The sequence below is a fragment of the Boleophthalmus pectinirostris genome, unplaced genomic scaffold (genome assembly GCF_026225935.1).
Source record: "Boleophthalmus pectinirostris isolate CB_2022bp ecotype Guang Dong unplaced genomic scaffold, ASM2622593v1 HiC_scaffold_652, whole genome shotgun sequence".
Lineage (NCBI taxonomy): Eukaryota > Metazoa > Chordata > Actinopteri > Gobiiformes > Gobiidae > Boleophthalmus > Boleophthalmus pectinirostris.
The window spans coordinates 38391-48665 of NW_026571457.1; the positions used below are offsets into that span (position 1 = coordinate 38391).

General features: G+C 39.1%; 1 protein-coding gene across 1 annotated transcript in view; it reads right to left on the reverse strand.

Moving 5' to 3' along the window:
• cep170aa (centrosomal protein 170Aa) overlaps positions 1-9979 on the reverse strand; it is a 33541-nt gene extending 23562 nt beyond the window's left edge. Inside the window, 1 exon segment of the mRNA XM_055164379.1 lies at positions 9194-9979. The gene's annotated coding sequence lies outside the window, so the exon portion shown is untranslated.
• Between the last annotated feature and the right edge of the window lie 296 nt (positions 9980-10275).

A 10275-nucleotide genomic window follows, 5' to 3' on the forward strand; every position in this document is an offset into this window, starting at 1 on the left:
CCCAATCCTTGACCTAGACTTGTGCTGTCTCTGTAGTCTGCACACAAACACCCACATACTGAGAACTAGGGAAACATTCATACAGATGAGATTATACTAAAATGTCTGAAATGTTTAGAAAATACCAGGCATGAGAACTTTTTTTTTTTTTTTTCTAGAAGTTTATCTTAAAGGTCCTATATTACACAAAAAGTACTCTTGTGAGCTTTAAGCCATATTATAATGCTATTATCCCCTCAAAAACATACCTGTATTTGTGTTTTGTTTCATTCACACATGTTTGAGTAACCCTTTGTTATTAGTTTGCCTAGATTTCCTAAGCTCAAAATGCTCTGTTCCACCTTGTGATGTCATGAAGTTATAGATATTTTTGATGTGGAAACAAGATTACAAAGAAACACAGATCAGAAAACAGCATAATATAGGCCCTTTAATACCAAACATGCAAGGACTGTAGTCTGAAAATGACATGCTCTCTGAAGGCACCATGACATTCAATAATTCAGTTTACAAGCTATTGCTAATCTTGCTTCCCCTTCTGTTCCTTACACAACAGTCCCTTCAATTTGAATTCAAATCTCATCCCTCCTCTCTATGTAGGCCAACCGCACATAGCCGGGACAACACAGGAAGTGACATCAGTAGCTGGGGTGCCTGTTAATTCACTGTCCGCGGTTTCCACATAGCATCTGGATGGAATGTGTCCCGGGATGACGCAACAGCTGGGTAACGCACCATCATTCCCATCCCACATATCAGCGAGGCAGTCACCAACACCATCACACTCTCTCAAACAGCTGCTATAGAGTCGGGAGGGTTTTTGTGAAAATTTATGAGATATGAATCTGAAAGAAGAACATAAATACAGACTGAGGCGACTCATTCAATAGTCATACTTGGAACCATATGGTTTTATAATGAGAGCCAAACTTAGTCAGGGTGTGGTTTCTCCTTGGTTTGATAGAAAAATGTTGCTCAGTTACATTTTTCTTTGTATAAATGGTAAATAAGATTATACTGACTCATACAAATAACATAGTATTGACAACTACAAGCTCCTCACTCTCATAATTAATAGTTGATGTAAAAGCTGGACTGGGAACATGAATATTTGACTAAACAAAGCACTTAAGCACTAATTAATACACTGAAGTAGAGCCCGACCGATATGGATTTTGTTGTGGCCGATATGAAACCGATATAATGGGAGTTGGAGCTGCCGATATAATCACCGATATATTTAGTGATGTAAAAATTCACTGTAAATCTTGAATTGTTTAAAAAACTTAGGTTTGGCTCTAGTGGATTCTAAATTGGGTTTATTTAGGCAACATTTATTGTTATTCTGACTCTTTACATCATATTTACATACAGTAGATTGGCCTAATGGCATTTTTGCATCACATTCTAGCTACTAGTGATGGGTATTCCAGTTTTTTTTTGAAGAACCGGCTCTTTTGGTTCGGCTCACTAAAGAAGCTGGCTCTTTCTTTTTGGCCCCAAGCGACTCTTGAGATTGTTTTGTTGCAAGCAGGACTAAACCAGAACTGAACCAGGACTGAAAAAGGACTAAACTAGGACTAAAACAGATTTAAACCATGTTTAAAACAGGACTAAACCAGAAATGAACCAGGACTGAGTGTCGGGACTCGGTTTCTATCTCTCTCCCTCACTCGAGCTCGAGATAAGTCCTGGTTTATTCATTTTATGCTCAACTGCTGCACTTTTTTTAATCACTTTTTTTTTATCTTATGCACATGCATATTTCTGAAAGTTTCATTTTCAGCCACTGCTGCTGTCAAACTACAGGTCTACATGCGGCATGAAGAGAAAAAGTGAGAAAAAGAGAAAACACGGCTCCCAATAAGAAGCATGCTCCCGTTTTTCGCTTCAAAGAGCGACCCATCACTACTAGCTAGTAAAGAAACTACCGCTATTAGCCTTTAGGTGTAAAAACGTGCCCACCGCAGTAATTAATTATATGCATAAATGTGGATCATTCACACTTCTATTCACATTCTCATTTACATATCAGTGCTGGTCCAGTAACAAATATACGGCCAATATAGTCACTTTACAATAGACCAATAGAAAACAGCCTGTTTATGTGTGGGAGCTACAGCAGCTAATCGCTAACAAATAACCAAAACTAGTCAATGTATTTCCAACACTCACCGCTCACACAGGCTCCTCCTCACATCACAAATCTGCACTAATAAAAGTCCTTTTAATCCTGACTCAAACCGATTGTCCGTAAAAAGAATATAATCTCAGTGTTGCACCGCTGCGGGTGTAAACAATAGAACGTGAGTGATGTGACATGACTCTGGTGGTGTGTTCAGGGACAGTATGGACACAGACACAGACAAATTACACCGCAGATAAATACTGATGCGGAGCCACATATTTGGACATTTATCTGTCTGTAAATTGGATTAAATGAACATAATGTAGAGAGTCTAAGCTTTATAACGAGGTATAACATGCCCACGTGAAATATATCAGCAAGCATATCGGCCGATATGTCTCCAGGTACCCATATCGGCTGATAATATCGGCCAGCCGATATATCGGTCGGGCTCTACACTAGCGCACTCAAACAGGGCAAACGGTTAACAAAGCATGACAAGAACTCAAAAAGGATATTTAGCATAACTGTGCTAAAGACCTTTATAGTTAATCTTAGGCCAAGTGTTACAGATGCAAATTCACTAACCATAAACCATATTTTACAATATTTAGTAAATGATTTGAACTTAACATTTAATCCATTGCCCATTCCAACAATATAGAAAAATTATAAAGAAAGTTATCAAAACCATTGAATCCTGCACTTCAGTCCTGTACCTCAAGCCTGGTTACAGTTGTACAGTTTAGTTTGTTTGTTTTTCATATTCTGTAAATCCCTGCTGTTAACATTATGTTTTCTCTGAAGTTTGTAACATTTCTTCAATTAAAAAAACTCAACAAAACGAGAACTTTTTTTTCATTTGTTATATTTTGGCTATCACTGTTTCGAATCCAGACCAAGAGCAAATTTATACAGTCTTAACTAGGGATGGGCATTCGATGAAATTTTCTTAATCGATCGTCGGAAGAATTAACGATCGATTAACGATTAATCATTAGCGTTTTTATATTAAAATGATCATCATTATTATTACTATCTGCACTACTAATCTGCATAAATAAATTCAACTTTACAACATATAAACCGTGACGGCTCTAGAGCCACATCAATCCGTTTGACATTATTATGTGTTTAATTCAGTTTTGGGCAACTCTCACAGAAACGAAACTTAAAACCGCATCGCTAATTTGCATAAACTCAGCGAAGATAAAACTACAGCTCTTGTGTCGCTGATGCGGTCAATTTCTGTCGGATTAAAAGACATGACTCAGTGAAATACAGGTTAGTGTGACCAGATTTGCGTTTGTCAAAACCAGGACACAGTACGGGGGGAGAGAGGTGGGGACTCGTCAGCGACATTGCGCGACTCTCACCTGGGAAAACTTTTTCCCACTGGACACAGAAACATATGTGCTGCTTTGTACACTGTGCACATGGCCTCACACTTGTCCCGAACGCAACGGGAAGCATGGAATTTCTTGTAGAAGTCATCGTTAAATACGCATTTGTGCTTCGGTACGCTGCAGACTGACCGACTGTTTGTGTCTCGCTCCTTCTGAGTGCAGAGAGCTACATGTACGAACCCCTGTTTGGTCACGCTACGCACAGCAACCCACATTCGGTTTGTCGATTAAAATTAACGTAATCGATGAAATTCTTAATGATCAATTATCGATTAATCGACTAATCATGCCCATCCCTAGTCTTAACCCATAAATCCAACAAAAACCTTTCTGTTATCCTGTATAGAAAGCAATAAAAACATTGTAGATTCAACCATTTTCTAAAAAACGGCATAGTATCAAAGCTAGTTTTGTAACCTTTTCCTTTGTCAATGCTAAGGTCAACTGGAGCCTCCAGAATTAAGTCAATAAGTAATAAAGAAACAAGGACAAACAGTTCTTGTAAAACCAGAGGGGCAATGAGAGCGGGGCTGCATTGAGAGCCTGAGGAGGTGAAACCAGAGATTCACATGAGACACTTTGGGGCTGAATATTTGAGTTGGACAAAGGCTGCTCCCCAAAGGTTACATTTACAATATATTATCACAGACACAGCCACTGTAAATCTTCTGATCAAAAAGAAAGCAGATGGGGGTATCTCTCCATGTTTACTTTCAATATCATCATCATTACTCATTTGTTTTTCACTTCAAATAAAGAGTTCTGTAACAAATTACAATGTCATTCAGCTAGGAAAATGCACTCCTTTGTTAATCTTATTTTTTTACCTGTTCTAAGATAAGTTGAACTGGCACAAACAGAATGTAGCCTAAATATGCCTTTGAACATAATACATTTGTATAACAGAATGGATACTATCTCTAGTCAAGCAGGCTATTTTTAAACCAATGTTAAGATGAAGGAAGACTTCTCAATTAAAAATCCTCAATGCACATTTGGCTTCTGTGACATTGTGACACTGCCAACTGCAAGTGCCATGATGTTTCAAATCAAACCTGTTTTTTGTTTTACTATTTTAATAAATTAGTAATTAAAGTTAGCATGGCCTACGTGTGGCAGTATATGTTAGCATATACTGTTCAAATACAGGTTCTTGAGCTATAAAATGCAAAATGCAGTTCTTTGCTATTATCCAAAAAAACACAACAACATGATATTTGGATACAATACTGGGGAAGGTTTTAGAATAATACAGTGATTACTTCATGTTTTATGGGTGGAACAATGCTTGCTTTCTATTAAAGCTCAGGTTGAAAGCGAGCAGGCAGCTATAGAGGCATTCACCATAGTACTACACACCCTTGGTTCCTGGTAGCAGCATGAGGTATAATAAATCACTGTGGAGTCTGTCTAACTCAGCATAAAGTAAGTGTGCTGGTACCACAGTGAGTTGGGATGTCACCTTGTACATATAAAAAGATCCTATGCAGCGAAAAGTCCATATGGTATCAGCATGAGCATTTAAAGGGCCCACATTACGCTATTACGCTATATCTTATAATGTTTCCTTATCAAAAACATATCTGGAGTTTTCTTTTGTTTCATTCACACACGTTTAACACACAGATCCTGCATATTTACGCTGTGTTCTTCTCTTAAAGAGGAAACACTCTGTTTCACCTTGTTGTGATGTCATGTGGTAATACAGGAAGTCCTTCACTGTGTTTTTAAACTCCATACACTTTCACTAGGATCACTTGGATAATTTCAGCCCTAAACTTGGCCAATCTCTAATGAGCAAAAGGTAAAAGATAGATGCTAACTTGAAAACTACTGTTTCGTGACATCACAAGGTGGAACAGAGCTTTTTGAGCTTTGGAGGATTACTCAAACATGTGTGAATGAAACAAAACACAACTCCAGCTATGTTTTTGATGAGGTAACACCATTATAACATAGTTTAATGATTACAAGTCAATTTTGTAGAATATAGGACCTTTAATAGGAGGGACAAACAAAGCAGCACCTTCATTTACCCAGCATGGTCCTCCCTGCTCCACTGTTGTTACTAAACACAAGCCTAGCCTTAAGACATGCATCCTCCCACCAACCCCCATCTCTTTATTCTCTGTACCCCAGTGTTCAACTGACCCACAGACCTACATATGGGAATCAAACATTCACTGCCAGAAGGAAGGGCCAGTAAAAGGTAAAAAAAAAAAAAAGGCTGTCAGTCTCTCTCCTTTGGCACACTCTAAGAAGGTGTGGCTTTGTTCATTGGAGCACATGGGGAATACCAGCTCTGACTGATGCTCAGTTACTCAAGGAAACAATAAAAAACAGCTGAACTTAAATAAATACTATTTTCTACTGATAATTTAACAACACATGACTGCAGTCTTAAGACTTGACCTGCATTAGAAGGATCCTGTAATTAAAGCTGTATAACAAGTGATATAAAAATATGAGGTTGACCAATATGGATTTTAAAGCTTTGTGTGTATTGTTCAGACAGCTGATAAACAAAAACAAAATATAGGCCTGTGCTGGAGATGTAAGACTAATAGCCAATATGCTAAAAATCAAAATATCTGCCCAATATATCAGTCTATCTGCAATAAAATTGTAAAAGAAAGAAAAAGCTTGTTCTATTAGTGGTAATTATACAGTCAGATACTATAACCCACAACATGCATTTAGCAACATTAAATATTTACTACATAAAAGCAAATATTCACCCTTAGCACGTACAGTTGTGCTTAGTCTTCAAAATAAGAACTTAAAAATGTAAGGTGACTAATGGTGGTCACGATGGTCACTTCTCAGCCTCAAATCCCAGAGTGGTTCATGGGTGTTTTAAGCCCCTACAGTGACACTCTAATGGGACACATGTGGCCCTTTAAAAAGCAGCAACCACAGCAAACCAGCACTGCCACGTTTATAAGGAACAAACTTTTCTTCTGCCTTCACTCCTTCCTCCAGTGCAGCAGACAGAAAAAGTTCATGTCTGTAACTGTCCGTCAATAATCCAACATTCTGTCTCCCTGAAAAAACAAACATGGACTCAAAGATCAATATCTGTGATTGGAGAATTAGAGAAACACAAAGTGACTATGTTCCACCCTAAAACAGATGAGCATAGATTTATCCATCTAACTTGTATTTTTGCAGCTAGCTGTGGAAAAAGGCACACCCATGACTTTCCAAAACATAGGAGACGCTGATTAAATTCAAAAACTTGCCCAATGATTTTCCTTGTTACTCACTTTTAGATACTTTCATGGCTTTTCATCTGTTCCTCCTTCTGACACTAACAGAATCTTGCCACTTGACTTGTATAACCCTTTCAATGATTCTACTCACACAGATTACCAAAGTGAGATACACAAATCTATTTTTAGCCAAAGATACCCATCCAAAAACATCTGAAATAAAAAAAATAGAGCAGGATCTCATCTCCAGTATTTTAACTGCTTGTTTTCAGTGACATAAACACAGTCTGGCTGCTAAAGTATAATGAACTCACTTCCTAAACTTCCTACTATACACAATAGGCAAAGACCGGACTCCTAACAACAAAGCCCTGAAAGTAGGAACAAATGCTGTAAGCCTTCTACACTGACTCTGACATATTCCAATACTAAGTCAAAGTTTACATAGAATCTGCCAATATGCACTGAGATACACGCTGAGAGAAAGGCTATGGCATGCACAGACTATAATAATAACAGAAGCAATAACAGTGGTAATAACAGTGGTAATAACAGTAATAGTAATAGTAATAGTAATAGTAATAGTAATAGTTCTATCTAGTTCATCTACTACTTATAATGCTGTTACCTCATCAAAAACATACCTGGAGTTGTGTTTTGTTTCATTCACTAATCCTTTATTATTGTCTGTCTACATCCCCAAGCTCAAAATGTTCTGTTCCACCTTGTGATGTCATGCAGTTGTAGTTTTCAAGTTAACAGCTACCTTTTACCTTTAGTTCAGTAAAGGGAATTCCAGGGCTGAAATAATCCATATTCATGTGAAGGTGTATGAAGTTTAAAAACACAGGAGCACTTCCTTTATTACCACCTGACATCACAAGGTAGAACAGAACGTTTTCAGTTTGAGAGAAGAACAACAAAACAAAACAACACAGATCAGACAGTAATGTAATATGGGACCTTTGATACAGCAATTAGCAATTAGCAGCAGTAGTAGTAGCTAAGAGGGTTAATGTTATTATTACAGTGCCTTCTATGATTAAGAAGTTATGGAAACAAATATGAACTAGAACTAAAATCAAACTTTCCATGATGTCTGTGGAGGGTAGGCCTACAGTACTACTGCAGTACTATGTGAATATTTCAACAATGGTGTGACACTGACACAGTTTTACTAAATGCACCGCCAGCTGCTCACTAGAGTATACAAGCTGCAAAAAGGCAAAGGGAGAGGGAGAAAAAGGAGAAGTAACAAACCAAACTACAGTCCCAAATAATGCTATCCACATTCAAAACAAAACCAAAAGATTCTTGTCCGTACAGCTGCAAGAGGAGGATAAACACTTAGCTTCATGTAGCTGTCCAAGAAGAGTCCATTATATGACCTGTCATTTGTGTTATAAACCAGACATGCACTGCACCTTCACCACTGACAGTTAAAGGCTGTTACACACATGGGATCCAAATTCAATATCCAAATAGGTCACCAACTGCTCAGTGAATAGCAGGCACTGTTTCCAATGCTTTTAACAGCTATGTAACTTGTTATGTCCAATCAGGTGATCACTAGTACATTCTAATTAACCATGAAAGTAGACAAAGATAGGCATAAAGGGAGGTTCCATAAAACATCTAATTATTAGGTTTATACACAATAAAGCAATAGACTGTCTACATAGATGACTTCCTTTAGACACCATGGTTTGATGATGACAGCTAAAATCAAAGTGAACACACAAAGAGACTGGCTACATAGGCTACAGGCCAGCTACATCTGCCCCATGAAAACAAAGCCTCCCCACACAGATGGAGAGGAGGGGTCCAGGATGGGACGCACGCTGCAAACACCAAATCACTACAAGGCTGTGAAAAATAAAATGCAATGTATATCTAATCGGTTTTGGTCCTTGAAAAAGAATAAACAGCATGGGAGTAGAAATGTAGCTAGGGTTGGAACTAAACACAAAGCGTTCCCTGTGAGCGCCCTTCATTGATGTGCATCCTGTCTCGTCCTGCGCGCTGTGGCCCATATGGATGATAGGAAAAGCAGGTCAGACGCGGATAAAAGCGGCAGTAATAGACCAGTCGTGCAAGGTATTACAGTGTTATTGATGCTGCCTCGATTCACAAACACAGAGGTGGCACAGTGGTCATGCTGCTGCGGAGTCTGACAATAGTAACTACATAGAGCCTACATGAGCCCGGCCCCGGCGTGTTTGGCCGACAAAAACACTGACCCTGTTTGTATTATATCCTGCACTAAATGTTCAAAGGACGACCAAATAGCTAATCTTATGAAACAGAAAGACTACACAAACTGAGAGAAGCAAATGCAAAGCAAATAGAGGGAAAGAATAATAGATATATTGTAATCGACCAGGTTTTCAGCATCGAACCGGGAATACGGTATGGAGCGGGTTAGCAAAAAGGCGCACATTTCTTACCCTCTTGGTGTGCTGTAGCTGCTGCGTGAGCCCTGAGCCCAGCCCTGTGTTGGTGCAGTTCAGTGCGACGGCCTTCCCGTTGCTCAGCAATAAACGCTTCTCCCTCAAAACAGCGGAGCGGACGGAGCGGACCGTGAGCCCGAGAGCGCAGCGTCAAGGCATCGGACATGCGCACGATGCGCACTCACCAGGGGACGACTTCCGCTGCCTTTCAGCATAACAGTGCTTTTGGCTTGGTTTCCAAGTCTTCTTTGCTTTCTGCGTGAGCTAATATATCAATGTGCTGGTCTTTTTGTGCCGTTTTGAGTAGAAAGAGGTCTAACAAATTGACTTGCTAGGAGTTAGAGATATGAATGCGCGTTTATCTTTAACTGATGTGAGCGCAGAAAACCAGCATACAGCCATGTGTGAGACGACGTTTTTCCGATGAGTTTCACTGAATTCCACTTTACGTCTCTTCTCTTGCAGCGCCTGCGTCTACATTTCCAGCATGCCTCCAACTTCCAACTCGACCAAGCTCTAACAGAGGGCTGGATTTCCTGAACCCACCCACGTCAAGGGTCTTGTGACCACCAAGTCTTGTATTTTAATTAGTCAGCAAACCAAAACACCGTTCAAGTACAAGATAATATAACAAATTATAAATAGTCAGAACGTTATACCACCGTCATGACCATGCTTAAATAAAATAGAGATTTATTATTTTTCCATATCGTGCCCGTACGTCTAATACTCAAAAATTGCAACTAATAGTGTTAGAAGAACGAGATCGACTCCAATGTGAATTTTGAGCATTGTATTTCGTGTTGTACCGTGGATCCATAGTTGAACTGTGACAAAAACGCTCCGCTTGCCCAACCCACTTAAAGGGAGCGCCTGATTTATTCTTCTGGGCACGCCAGTCTTGTGTGCTTGCGTAATCTTCACACTTGTTTCAGGACACTTTATAAGAAAACACATTTGTTTAAATTTGTCATTCAAAGACACAGACATCCTATGATATACCAAGCAGTTTAATGTGCACACAGCAAGTTAATGCAAAGTGCAGTTTTGGCCCCACCTCACCCCGCCTTTTTCAGAGG